The sequence below is a fragment of the Ceratotherium simum genome, chromosome 2 (assembly GCF_057802395.1).
Source record: "Ceratotherium simum simum isolate JZ-2026a chromosome 2, ASM5780239v1, whole genome shotgun sequence".
NCBI lineage: Eukaryota > Metazoa > Chordata > Mammalia > Perissodactyla > Rhinocerotidae > Ceratotherium > Ceratotherium simum.
In genome coordinates this window covers 5,791,869-5,806,529 of record NC_141901.1, presented here as the reverse complement: position 1 = coordinate 5,806,529, position 14,661 = coordinate 5,791,869, and positions in this window count along the sequence as shown.

Sequence of the window (14,661 nt, the reverse complement as noted above, 5' to 3'; positions counted from 1 at the left end):
GCAGGAGTCCGCAGGGGCGCCTTTGCCGTCACTGCAGAGAAGCCCCATCCCCAGAGGGAAACATCGCCCATCCTGGAAAAGGCGATTCCTCAGCCCCATATCCAGGAATTACCTAATACGGGGTTGCTTGTCCGGGCCACCTTTCTGTCTCCAAGGTCAACCTTGCAGGTCTAAAGACAAGCTTGAACTGATAGAGAATGAGCTCTTTCCCACTAATCGTTCTCAAGGCCCACCTGCAAGACCTGGGCAAACCTGAAAATTCCTGAAATTCAGGCCAGAAGCAGCCACTTATCCACCTAGCCCCAGAGGGGCCGCAGCAGGCAGGGCTCTGTCAAGGGCAGCCGCAAGAACAGTGTGTTGAGAAAGGAAGCCACCCCCTGCTTTGCCCCTGCAGTGTTTATGTTGGAAAAGCCCCAAGTTGGTGGTAGAAGTTCAGGAAGAGGCTGCACCTGCAGATATGATGCCCCTGGTCCCCTCCCAGCAGAAGTTACCTCATGGAGGAGTTTCCAGCAGGACAGGTCGCTGGGAAGGTCATGTGTTTATTGAGTGCCCACTACGTGCAAGAGGGAGGAAAGCCTGTGGGCAGAGTCAGCAAAAAAGGATGAGTGGGGGGACAGGTCACTGTGGGATGGGAGGAGGGGTGGAGGAAGGGGTGGTGCCCCCTCCGTTTCCATCCCCCACCCTTGATTTCCTTCTCTTTCTTGCTCTTTCTCTTTTCCAGTAGAAGCATATGGTACAACAAAGTATGTGGGAAAAGGCTCACAGTGACAGATTTTGTGTAGAGCCCCCATTTTTTCTTAAAAAAGAAGTGTCCTACCTTAGCTCTCTGGGGCTGTGGCAGATGCCCAGTAGACTGATCCTGTGTCTGGCAAGGATGAGCTTTCTCTTTTGTCCTCGACCTCCTATCTTTCTCTGCAGATACTCCCCCCTCAAATTTTAGCTCCCCAGCTTTGCTCATTCTTCCCCTCTGCATGCAAACTCTCCCCGGGTTCTGACAAGTCCTGAGGGTCATGCCTTCGCAGCCAGTGCAGCATCGCATTTTAAACCAGCCTCCCCAGGCTTCCTAGGAACCTCTGAGTTTCCACCCAAACCTGGTATTGCCACTGGAGAACATGATCTCAGCCCGCAGGGAACCAGACTCCAACTCCACCTGCCAGCCACTCTAGACTTCTAGAGTTGCTTCACCCATCTAACCACGTCACCACGGGCAACCTGGTGAAGAGTGAGACAGACCTGCGTTCACACTCCCAGCTTCAGTGCTTGGAGCTCTGTGACCTTGGGCAAGTCACTTGTTCTCTCAGGGCCAGTTCCCTCGTTGTAAAATTAGAGTGATACATTATTGCAAGGATTAAATGGGAGATGTGGGAAAGTGTTAAGCCCAGGGTCTGGTGCATGGCAAGAGCTATTAAGTAGCTAGCTTAATTATAATTAGCTATTTCCATTTGACCTTGTCTAACCTTGGGCTGTTGCTATGACTTTGCCACCTGCCCACTCTGATACCCACCCCCCCCCACCAGGATTCCAAGTTCCCTTAGAAGGTCACCCTGACTAATTCCCCACCCTCTATGTCACCTTTCCCCTGGCTTCTTACTGTGCTTCCTGCTGTGACCTCCTCTAACTCAAGTAATGAATAACTTGAGCACACCATGTCCCTTTGGGCTGTGCTGGGCTGGGCTTTTGTTCTGAGGCCCCTTCTGCGAAGGGTGCTGCAGCAGGTTGAAAGCGGAAAGTGTGTGGTTCTGCAGAGGGAGGGGTGCGTCTGGCAGGGGGAGGTGTGGCTGGGCGTGGGGGCGGGGGGGGGAGGTGTGGCCCATGGGAACTAAGAAAGCTGTTCTGGACATGCCTGTGGAGGTCCAATGTGTCTCTGCAGAAAGAAGGAGGGCGGAATTCTTAATCTCTTCCTATGCAGGCTAGGGAAGAGGCATGGTTCTGGAGCACTGTGATTGGTTCTGCCCAAGGTTGGTGCTGTGTGTGGGGGTGGATAGAGGGGAAGCAGAGAGCAGAGGGAAGTTAGGGACCTCTGTCCAAGTGAGGATGACAGGTTCTAACTCAGGAAACAACCAGATGTAGTTTTGTGATTGAAGCAGAATCTACCCTGGAGCTGAGACAGGGGCCCAAAGGTGAAAGCAGGACAGGGCAGTGCTGTCTGTAGCTGGATGGCCAGTCAGAAGCTGGGCTGGGAGAAGAGGCAGGACAAATCAACCCCTGCTGGTCGGCTACTTCTGCTCAAGATCAGAGAAGCTAAAATGGAGGTTCATCTGCCTGCAAAAGGGAGGGTGCCACTGGGCAGGCTGCATGAGGGAGACCCAGATCTGAAAAACAGAACCCCCACCCCTGTGAACCCCTCAGCCAAACACAATGCATTCTGCTCTGCAAAGGGCTCAGGAGGGCTGAGCTGCCAATCCCACGTTCACACACGTGCTCACGCACAGCGGGGTTCTGTTTGGCCAGCCCTAGAGTATTTTAAGTACAGAGTGGAGGGGGTGAGGGTGTGTGTTGCATGGTGACTCATCTTGGCAGCAGAAACTGTGTGCAGTGTTGAGGAAAATGGTTCAATGGCAGGCTCTGTTTGCAGTAGAAAGCAGCCAAGATGCGCAGCTCTGCAATGGAGGGCGAAGAGGGCTGGGAGAGAAGAGCACTGGGAAATGCTGCTGGACCCATCACAGTGGGGGGACGGGGGTGGATTCCTGTGTGACACCTAACACAGGCCTGAGTGCCCTAATCATCCATCACAGCAGCCTATGCTCCACAGGGCGTCATTCTGTGCTTCACGATGGACCCTGCAGGTTGATAGAAAAACAAATCATGGAATGATTTGCTCTGGAATGGTTCTGGTTTCTTAAAGAAGCCAGAGACCCTGAATGGGGAAAACTAGAAATAGCTCTTCATTACTTTCATTTAAAGTCATTCTGGGGCCAGCCCCGTGACTTAGCGGTTAAGTGTGCGCCCTCCCCTACTGGCTGCCTGGGTTCAGATCCCGGGCACGCACCGACACACGGCTTCTCCGGCCATGCTGAGGCCGCGTCCCACATACAGCAACTAGAAGGATGTGCAACTATGACATACAACTATCACTGGGGCTTGGGGCAGGGGGTGGGGAAAGGAGGAGGATTGGCAATAGATGTTAGCTCAGAGCCGGTCTTCCTCAGCAAAAAGAGGAGGATTAGCATGGATGTTAGCTCAGGGCTGATTTTCCTCACAAAAACAAAAAAAAACAAAAAAAAATTTCTAAAATCAATCTGACACTTGTCTGTTTCACTGGGTCTGGAATTGGATTCTTGTCCTGGATGAGGATATAGTATGAGAATACTAAAGAAGGACCTTTTTTAGCAAGGCTCACTTGGTAAGGTGGACTATTCCTGCCATCAGTGAAAGTGACAGGTTACCTGCTCGCTACCTTGGTCTTCAGGCCCTGATGGCAGACTTCCATAAGTTGCTTTCTGCTATGCTGTTTCCTAACTTGTAAGTCAGGAAACCGGTGAGTCCAGAAGGCATCCGTGGTATAGTGAGATATGCTGGGATTTCTCTCCAGCTCCCCGTGTTCTTTGCCAGTTTGTTATTAGGTGTGTGAATGGTGGAGGTGACCAAAGTAGAGGGCAGAGGACATACAGAGAATGATTTTTGTTTTGTTTGCTCTGGCTGGACCACAGGGGTGCGTGGTCTCTGCAAGTATTCACAATGTGGTGGGTGGTAGGACTGAAGGCCAGTGGGGGCCTGGTGCTAACCTACTGTTAGAGCTTTCAGAACCAGTTTACCTGCTCCTTTATACTTCCCCAATAGGGAGTAAGAGGTTGAATTTGCTTTCTTCTTGGAAAAGTGTCTGCACCAACCAGTGCATCCTCTAGGTTCTAGAAAGTAACATTCTTTTCCAGAATTTTCTATCTGCTTAAAAGGTGACAAGCGGACACCCTCTGAGAGGCTAAGCGGGGAGGTCCCACTACATCATCCTGCATGAGACATCATGCCTACTGTCAGAGAGGCACGGTCTTATTGGCCTCAGGGACAGATGTAGATGAAATGCAGATGTTGGGCATTTTATGATCCCTTCTTGCTGGACTGCTTGAAGTCTTCCAGAGATGAGAAGGAATGTTTATTTCATGGTCTGCTTAATTTTCAACTTCTTTCTGCAGCCTTAGTGGAGGGCCTGGGGGTAATGGGCAGTCATTGTGGATAAACTCATTGTGCTGATGATAATGTCAGAGGTCCTCTAGTCCAAACTCCCACCTCCTGGGACAAGGTCTAGTTGAACATCTCTGGGGGTTGTATACTCCCTACCTTGCAGCAGAACCTTCCGTTGTTGAGAAACTGAGCTAAAACCCAGCTCCTTGTAAGTTCTGTCCAATCCTGGTTGTCTGTCACCTTTGGAGGAAGATGATACAAGTCTGGGGTATCTTCCATGTGTACCCTTGGCATACATTGTAAACATCTCTCCAGTCTCCCTAATTTTTACCTTTCAAAGTAAAAAATTCCCAGTTTCCTCAGTCGTTGTATGAGGTGGTTTCTAACCCCCATCGTAGCGACTACCTTCCTCTGCACATTTTCCCATTTGTTGACATCCTTTTCTAAGCAAGTATCCTGGTTCTGAGAAGTGCAGAGTCCAGCGGAGCTAATTTTTGTGTGTGATCTGGACACTATCATTTTTATCAATCACTATTCTCCCAACATTATGCCTTCGTGGTTTTCTTGAGCCAAGGCCTCTTTAACACTGAAGCCAGATAAATGTTTTGGAAAAAACTTTTGCAATTGCAAAAACCAGAGACACCCCTTGCCCCTGAAATCCAGCTCAAGGAGAATGGATACACGTGGAGCGATCCGGGCAGGGGACACCAGTCGCTGGGCTCCAGTGTGAAGTGCTGCAAACACTGGCCCAGAAGGGACTGTGCTGGGGGTGGCGCTGGGCCGGGGTCTGGAGATCTTCATCTGGCATCTGCCCGTTGAAGTGGCTCATCGGCACTCCGTGCTGCTGCTTCCTTCTCACCACCCCCGACTTCCTCGGCGGCCCCCAGTGCCCAACTTTGGCCTCCATGCAGGTCAGCTGGTTAAGGCTTTGATGGTCCTGCGTTTCGCGTGGTCTCGCAGCTGCAGTTCCCATCGCTAACTGGCAAAGTCTTACGTTGCTTTTAGTCTCGATCCAGGTGAGAGAGTCGGGTTGGCACAGATCCCATTTTCACAGGCTGTAGATTGTTGGGAAAGCTCAGCGTTGACCGTCTTGTCCTAAGTTCCTCCCTCTGATGTGGCCAGGATCAGAGTTAAAATGGCTGCCTGGCTGTTGGCTGGCACAAGACAGACACACGCACTCAGACAGGTGGGCAAACACATGGAACAAAGCACCTTACACACCCTGAAAATTTATCAGTTTTCCTTCTTTCTGAGGTACTGTACTTTCCACATCATTCTAGAATATTGCATTTTAATGTGGTTAGTTTGTAGGGATCAAACCAAAGGGAAGAAATGAAAAAAAAAACTGTTTTGCATTTGTTTTACTTTGGGGAGGAGCTGGGAGGCAGGAAAACGCAAAAAAAACAAAATGCATAAACTGTATTACAACTTAATTTATACTCATCTCTATACCAAGGCATGAGAAGGATTTTATGCTCTCAAGGAGCAAATCCTTGAGGCAAACTGGCTGTTTGTAGTGTCTGTATCCTAGCTAGCTAACAGCATACTTCTTGCATTAATAAACGATAACATTGAGTCTTTCATGCCCACCATCTACATGGCACTGCTCCTGATGCTCCCACTGGAGGGCAGGCCCCCTCGGCTAAAATTTATGAAATGCATCCTCAGTCCCGGACATGGCCTGACACTACCCACCAGGGCAGTCGACCTCCTGGTTCTAAAAGTCATTTCTGTGCCTTTCCTCACAGCGACACCCCCAAGGATGCTGGCCACGTAAGTGAGTAGAATGATGAGGAGACCAGGACCACTGAGCCCCAGCTGCCCCAAGAGCTCTCGCCCTGTTTCTGCCTTCTGTCATCGTATTGGAAGTGATACTGGTGAATAATCACTGCATTTATCAAACACTATAAGTCAGACATTATGCCAGGTATTTAATAGGGATTATGTTTTTTTCAGTTTTTTATTTCATATTACCTTTTACCAAATTAATGAGGTAGGTCTTTGTCATGGTTAATTTTAGGTGTTAACTGGGTTAAGGGATGCCCAGAGGGCTGGTAAAACATTGTTCTGGGTGTGTCTGTGAGGGTGTCTCTGGAAGAGGTTAGCATTTAAATTGGTGGACTGAATAAAGAGGGTAGCCCTCACCAATGTGGGTGGGCATCATCCACCACACTGAGGGCCTCAAGAAGAACAAAAAGCAGGGAAAGGGTGAATTTGCTCTCTCAGCTTGAGCTGAGATATCCCTCTTCTCCTGCCCTCAGACATTGGTGCTCCTGGTTCTCAGGCTGTCAGACTCAGATTGGGCCTTACACCATCGGCTGCCTGATTCTCAGGTCTTTGGACTCAGACTGAATTACACCACTGGCTTTCCTGGTTCTACAGCTACAGATGGCAGATCATGGAACTTCTCAGCCTCCATAACGGTGTGAGACAATGCTTATAATAAATCTCTTATATACATCTATATATATCCTATTGGTTCTGTTTCTCTGAAGAACCCTGACTAACACAGTCCTATTATTATTTTCGTTTTACAAGTGAAGGAATTAAGTCTCACATGGATTAAATCCCAAAGGCTAGCAAGAAGGAAGGCCACATTCGGACCCAAGCAGCCTGGCTCCAGAGCCCAGGCTTAGAACCACTAGGCCTAACTGCCCCTTCAAAAGGGAGACGTATACACATAGAGAGCTCAAGCATCGTTCATGGCACCAAAGGAGCCGTCATGTAAAGGCTCTTTGTTTGTAATGTTAAAAGCTCTCCGACATAATGTAAGTCTTCATTGGGTCACAATTTAAAGAATCCTATCTTGGATTGATGTACTTGTCCATCAATCATTCATTGATTGCCTACTGTGTATATAGTATTGCCTTAGAAACTGAGGGAATCACAAAAGGCAGAGAAGATACTGTCTGAACTTTTAGCAGCGACAGTTGAGTGGATGAGGCAAGATACTCAGGAATGAGTGAACAACAACGCAAGGTAGTAAATGATTATGTTCCACAATGGATACCACAGACAAGAGTACAATGGGAATTTAGAGAAGAGAGATAACCCTCGTGGAGGAGGTGGGCCCTGAACAGGATTTTGATAGCACCAAGAGAAGGAGCAGAGAGGAAGGAACATTCGTTGACTCATTCGTTGAATATTGATGAACCTCACTGCATACTGGGTCACTTTGCTGGTCACTGGAGAGTCGATATGGTCAAGCAGCTTATTCTCACATGTAGGGACAGCCTAATATTTGCCAAGGGTGCCAGGAGAGCACAAAGGAGCAGGACCTAACCCCTTCTGGGAGTTGGGAGGGCCTCTGACAGATGGTGATATCTGGACAAGGAAGAGTTAGAGGAAGTGAGGGGAAGGGCATGGCAGGTAGAGGGGAAGCTCATGCAAAGGCACAGAAATGTGGGCTATGTTTAATCAAGGAACATTGAGGGAACACCTTTGATGGGGATAAGATTTTTTTTAATAGCGAAAGATAAAACTTAAAGGTGAACAGTCTAAGCTGCCTCTAAAGAAAGAACTAAAGTGAAGCAGATTAGGGTTCATCACAAAACTATGACTTCATTCCAAACACTCCCACATTCATAAGGGGTAGGAAGGAGGAGACACTCAGTTCCTCTAGCACATAGAATCAGGTCTGCCCCTAACTGCTTCTCCACCGCCACACTCCCTTGTGAACTGGCCCAGGCTCTATGCTGCAGCAGCCAACGGGACAATCAAACTTAATGGCAAAGCACTATGGCCTTAAAAGAGAGCGTCTTTCCTCCCTTTTCCTCTCCCAGGTTTCTGTATAATGTTTGCTTAAGGAAATTTGGACGTGCTCAGAAAATGGGCTTTATTTTACCTACAGGACAAGTTTTCAAATGAAATCAGAATTAGACCGAAGAAAACCAGGCAAGTCTCATAGGATGTTTGATGCCTTCTGAGACTCTCATTTTCTTAGCTTTCATATGAATCTGATGTGAAAGGGAAGTACTGTTACCTGAAGGTGATTATTCTTACCACCAGAACACAGGGCTGAGGGAGGAGGTGTCCCTTTCTCTAACAAGGATGGAGAAGAAGATGTTTCTGTCCCCCACTCCAATTTGAAACTGAGCTCTTTTTCCCTGCACACCAATCTTTTACCTATCGTTTTGGTCTGTGATCTTCCCAGCACTATAGTTTAACTGCACGTTGATTATATCTTTTTGGAATTTGCCTGGGACCCTAACCTTCGTGTACATTATTGACCTAAGGAAAAATACGTTTCCAATTCCAAATAAGCAGTATATAGACTTTTACAGCACAACCTGTTGGTAAGATGAAAACTCTTCATCCTAATAACTTCCTTTGACTGGCAGAGTGGACACAGGGGTTGGGTGAAGCTGAGCATTCTAGGTCTTAAAAACTATCAGATTTGTAAGAGAACTTAGAGGCTATTTTTCAGATGAAGAAGTGAAAGCCCAGTGAGGGAAAATGGCTTGTGTGCTAGTGGCAGGGCCGGCTTCAGACAGAGGCTTTGCGCCCCCTGTCCATGTTCATTCCGCATCTGATGATTCAGCTGGGGTTGACCTGAAGAAGCAGCCACACATGAAGATGGAGAATATTGTTGCCTAATTTGAGGGACCCTAAGAAGAAATTTCACTGTGATCCTCCATTAAGAAAGAAAAAAGGGAAAGAAAGAAAAAAGGGAAAGAAAGAAAAATCCTCATGATCGTTTTATCAGTTAGAGTTAGGTTTGGCTGTAAAAGAAACCCAAAATAACAATGGTTTTGATAACATAGGATTTGCTTGCTTCTCACTTACAAGTCCAGAGAAAGGTGGTCCAGGGTTGATGACTTTGTTCCATTATGTCCTCAGACAGCTAGGCCCCTTCAACCTCAACCTTTTACCATCCTTCCTATGTGGAGTGGCCATTGCTCTCATGGCCCGAGATGGTGCCTAGGACGGCAGTCATCACAGCCAGGCTGGAAGAAAGAACAAAGAAGAGGAAAGGCAGAAGTGCCAACTGCCTTTATAGAAACATCTGTCCTAGAAACTGTCTGCTCCCATCTCATTGGTCAGAACTTGGCCTCAGGGCAACACTTGACTGTAAGGAAAGCTGAGAAATATACTCTTTATTTTGAGCACCATGTGCCCAGCTAAAAATTAGAGTATCTATCCCTGTCTCTGCCACAGGGAGGGAAATTTGACATATATTGATTTGTTCTTTTGAGTTAGTATTGTCCAGGTCTTTTTCAAAATACAAATCCTGGGAGGGGTACTATTATCTAACATTTGATTGTCCAATGAGAACGTCAAATCTCTTTCTTTCGTGGTAAGAAAGACAAGTCATCATAAGAGTAAACCATTAGAAGAGTCCAGGACACTGGAGTCAAAGGAGGTGGCTCTGGAAGGAGCAGAGAAGCAGAGCTGGAAAAGATCTCAAAAGGTGTGCAGAAAACACATGCAGATGGCTGCCATGGGCATAATAGTGACTCTGCCCTGTTGGCAAAGGCTGGTTCTGCTCATATCCTGCCCACCACCTCTCTACTTCCTGTGGCAACAGTGGATTCAATGTCTGCCAGCCTCTCTGGGGGTTTGTGGGATTTAGACAGCTATTGTCTAATCTTAGTGCAGGCTATGGTGGCATAGGGTGTGCGATTTACCCAGACCCAGCACGCCAGCTGCCCTGCTAAGACAATGGGTCTTAGAGCACTCACATTTAGTTGTAAATTAAGAGCTACTTTTAGCAAATCAATAATTCTTCAATTTCATCAGCCTTCCAGAAGGATGGAACATTAGAATTTGGAAGGTTAATTGGAGTTGGCCAACATTGGACTACACATTATTAAGTCCACTGGTTAACTTCTGGCATTTCCTCCGACTCTCCAAGCTCCCTTTGGCCACAGGCTTTCACACATGCTACTCCCTCTGTGTCTAGAATGTTCATCTCTCCCCTCTTGGCTAGATAATATCTACTGAGCCTTGAGGGGAAGATTTCCCTGACATCTGGGACTAGGGAAAATGTCTCAGCCACGGGTTTTCATGGCACTCTCTAGCTCTTCTTTGTGCCATCTGTCACAGATGTAGTTCCGCATTCATGTGTGTGATTATTGCTTAGAACTTAATTTCATGAGAGCAGGCTTTGTCCTTCATGGCATCTCCTGTGCCTTAGCACAGTGAGGGCCTCGTAGCATATACTCAATAAATGTAGCTGAGTGTGTGAAGTGCACCCGCCACATATTTCTCTTTAATCCTATTATAATTTCGCAGAATTCCTCAATATGCTGACGATGAATCCTCTGCATCAGATTTACCTGGTTAACTCCTTTAAACTGCAAATTGTTGGGCTTTATCCCCATCCTACTGAATCATTATCTGGACATGGCCCAGGAATCTGTATGTGAACAAGCTTCCCAGGTAACTGTTAAGCACCATAATGTGTGAGATGCCCCGCTGAAGGGTGTGTGAGAAGTTGGGAAGATGGCACACCCCCAGTGCTATTAAGACCGCCATGTTGGGCACAGGAATGCGCCTCTAGGATAAGACTGTTGTATTCAAGAACTATCTCAGTATGCTTAAATTTGGAGAAGAAATCTATAAGACAACTTTGCTCTTTGAGGTTTGAAAACACCCCTAGAAGATTTGGAGAAGCTGTTTATTGAGCTTAGGTAGTCAAGGTTGTGTGGAAATAAAACAATGTGTGTTCATGGCAGCACCTTTGCACAGAGAGCTTTTAAGAAGTAAACAAAGATTTGATTGTTACCTGTAACTTGTTACCTCCCCCAACCCCCCATCCCCAGGTGAAGTGCTAACACAGCATTCTTGCTGGGCCTTCTGAATGAAGAACCGAGTCCTCCATGGAGCCCTGGGTCTGATTTCAAGCCTCCAAACATAATGTTCACTATCCAAGACATCCAAACCTACGAGCTGATAAACTTTAACCCTTGATTTCTTAACACAAACAATTGAAGTATACTAGGCCCTGAAGTTGCCAATGCACAGCCACACTCGGTGAGGCCTAAACACGGAATTCAGCAAAGGGCGGGAGAGCCCTGAAAAGCAGGAGACTTACCCAGCGTTCTTGTCTTTCTTGCTGCCCACCCAGCTGCTCTTTTCACTTCACTCCGAAGATTTCCTCTTGCTCTGTTAAGATTCTCTTCTCCTCTCTCCCTACTTGAGGGTAGGTTCCTATCTTTTTTAAGGATCATAGATTCTTCACCTTCCAAGGAGTTTTTCCCTTTCTCCCATTGCCCCAGGACCCACCTCCTCTTTTTAATGTTTCCCTAAGATCTTGGACAATGACTGTCATTTCTCTTTAAAAAATAAATCATCATATTGTCTCACCAAATACTCGATCCTGTATATTAATAGCTCCATTAAAAAAAAAAAAAACAGCACAAATGGATGTATGAATTGGGATTAGGAAAAAAGATAAAAAGTTCAAACCATAAAACATAAGACAAAAATTACTGTCCCAAAGAGGACCTCAAATGTAGTAGTTGGAGGACAGCTAAGAAGAAGTCGCTGTACTTACATTCTAAGCTCCGTGAGAACAGGGACAAAGTGCACCTCCAATTCTCCACAGTTCCTAGCACAGCACCTGGCACACTAAGGTTTCAAGAAATATTTAGTGAATAAATGATTGAAGGAAGGAAGGATCTCCAACTTTAACCAGGGACCTGCTAGTTTTAATGTAATGGTGTTCAAAGTAAACTTCTTCTGAACCCAAAAAAGTTTGTTGTGACTCAGCAGTGACTTACCTGGCCAGATGATCTAGACAGTGGGTTGTGGTCAGGAGTTAGGACAACTGTCGCCTCCTTGCAGTCCACTCCTCCCATCCCAGTCCTTAGGATCTTACACGTGAAGGTCCCCAGTCCTTCAGAGATCTTTCCAGGTCGTGGTACTGAAATAGAAATCCTTTGCTGACAAAATATAGGGTATTTCTGCCGAAAGTCCCTTTGTAGTGTTAGCCAAATATGGAAAGTACATGGGTTTTGGAGACACAGCCATCTGATGCTGTGTTACTTAACTTTCTCATCTTGAAAACGGGAATAATGATACCTATATTTTGTTGTCTTTGTGGGAGTTTGAAATAATTAATGGAAAGGACTTAGGACATAATAGAAATTCAATAAATGATAGCTTTTCCTGCTTGAATTTAAGCTCCATCCGGGCTGGTGTTTTTGTCTGCTTTATCACTGCTGACTCCCAGTGCCTGACACAGAATAAGCACTTACTAATATTTGTTAAATAAATGATGCATGTGTTTACTTACCAAGTCACAGACCGGAAATGCATCCTTGCATTTTGAATATGCTAAAATAGTATGGTGTTTAGTGTCTCTATTAGCATCTGGCTTTAAGACTGTGTGTAAGCCAGCAACAGTTGTGTGTTTACTCCACGACATGTGGGACAGTAGGTAGATGATATACATCAGTGGATCTCACAGTGTGATCTCCAGACCAGCAGCAGCAGCAGCAGCAGCATCTGGGAGCCTGTTAGAAATGTAAATTCTCAGGCCCCACCCAGACCTACTGAATCAGAAACTCTGAGGGTGGGGGCCAGTAATCTGTTTTAACAAGTCTTTCAGTTGATTTTGTTGCATGCTGAAGGTTGAGAACCAGAACCACTGGCATGTATAAAACTCTTCTGTGCTGTGATTAGAAAGGCTCTGGGCATTTGATGCCTGAGAATCGATGACTTGCACCTAGAAAACATAATCCATCAGAGATTTTAGAATATGATGTTTACAGAATTAACGTCCTCCAGGTAGAGGACTTTCAGGAACCTAACTTGAGTGACAGATTGTGAGTTCAAATGCTTATTCAGCTAACTGGCTCACTGCATGATCTGTGAATGTGTGCTACAGGTAGTACTGTCTAAACGGCTCTGTTTCTACTGTGGAGCCTATCGTGGACTGAATATTTGGGTCCCCCCCAAATTCATATGTTGAAGCCCCTAACCCCCAATATGATGTTATTAAGAGGTGGTGCCTTTGGGAGGTAATTTGGTTTAGATGAGGTCATGAGGGTGGATCCCCCATGATGGGATCAGTATCCTTATTAGAAGGAGACACCAGAGCTCTCTCAGCCATGTGAAGATTCAGCAAGACTGTCTGCAAGCCTCACCAATTACCCAACCTTACTGGCATCCTGATCTTGGACTTCCAGTTTCTAGAACTGTGAGAAGATAAATGTCTGTTGTTTAAGCCACCCAGTCTATGGTATTTTATTACAACAGCCCGAGCTGATTAAGACAGTGCCCCTTCCACCGAGCTATGGCAGAGTGGACCAGGGCAGCATTGACTCAAGGGAAACTCCATCTGTGGGCTACCCCTCAATTCTTCTATCAGTTAAGATGCAAGCCAAGCCACTGTAACAGAGACCCAAAAATAAAGTGGCTCAAAGAAAAAAGCAGTTACTTCTTTCTTTCACATCAGCCTGGAGATGAAAGGTCCAGGCTGGCAAGGTGATTCTGCTGCGTGAAATTATCTAGGGAGACTTGTTCTTCCATCTTGCTACTCTGCCTCCTCTACAGTGTTGTCCTTCTGTGCATGACAAAGGCGGAGTCAATGCCTCATATGCATTTCATCTTACTGCAAGAAGAAATCCAGGACAAGTGGCTTTGACTTTAATAAGATGATGCCAAATTTATACATCTCACTTCCATTTATACCCCATTACTCACAGAGTCATACCCAGCTGCAAGGCAGGCTGGGAACTGTAGTGCACAACTGGTAGCCAGGTGCCCACATAAAACACAGAAAGTTCTATTACTAAGAAGAAGGGAAGAATGAGCCCTGGGAGACAGTTGGCAACCTCTTCCAGAGTACTGAACAGCTTCTTAGTTTCTCTTCTCATGGGGCCCAGCTGTACCACGCAGCCCTTCCTTGGATTCCTGTGAGATTTCTGTGTCTTTAGATTAAAACTCTCTTTTCTTGAATTAGCTTGAGTGGGGAACTATTCTTTGTTACCAAATGCTCCACATAGAACAGTGTACCTTAAATCCCTCAGATCTTAGTGAACGTTGAAATAAACATAATGTGACAGTGAGTGGTGGGCTCAGAGCAAGCACTAATCACAAACAGGAGGTGAGAAAGGTTGGGCAGTTCTGCCCAGGGCGATAGCCGTAAGGTGAGATGAGATGAGAACTTCTCCCCCGCGACAGTTCTGAGCTGTCCTGAACACTCTCTGTGGCCTCCATTGAGAGCCCTAAGCCCAGGCAAAACCATGAGGTGTGGTAAGCTGTCTTTGGCTGCTTTCTTTCTTTGTGCATATTTTCCTGGTGGGATCCTTGTGGAATCAGAACTCCCACATCCTATGGCCATCCCCTCAAAGTTCTGTGTTCTGTGGTATGCATATGCACTAGGGACTCCTTGGGGTTCAGTGTCTTGTCATTAAATGTAAATCTCTAGTAATGGGGGAATTTTAGGCCCATTTGGGTATTAGTCGTGGTTTATTAGGGGTTTTTGTCACCCTGCAAATAACATCCAAGCAGGGTCCTTCTGGCTTGTTGTAGTAATATCTCTCTGTCCTCATTTCAAGATAATAGTCTGGTGAGAGAAATAACATCTTTTTT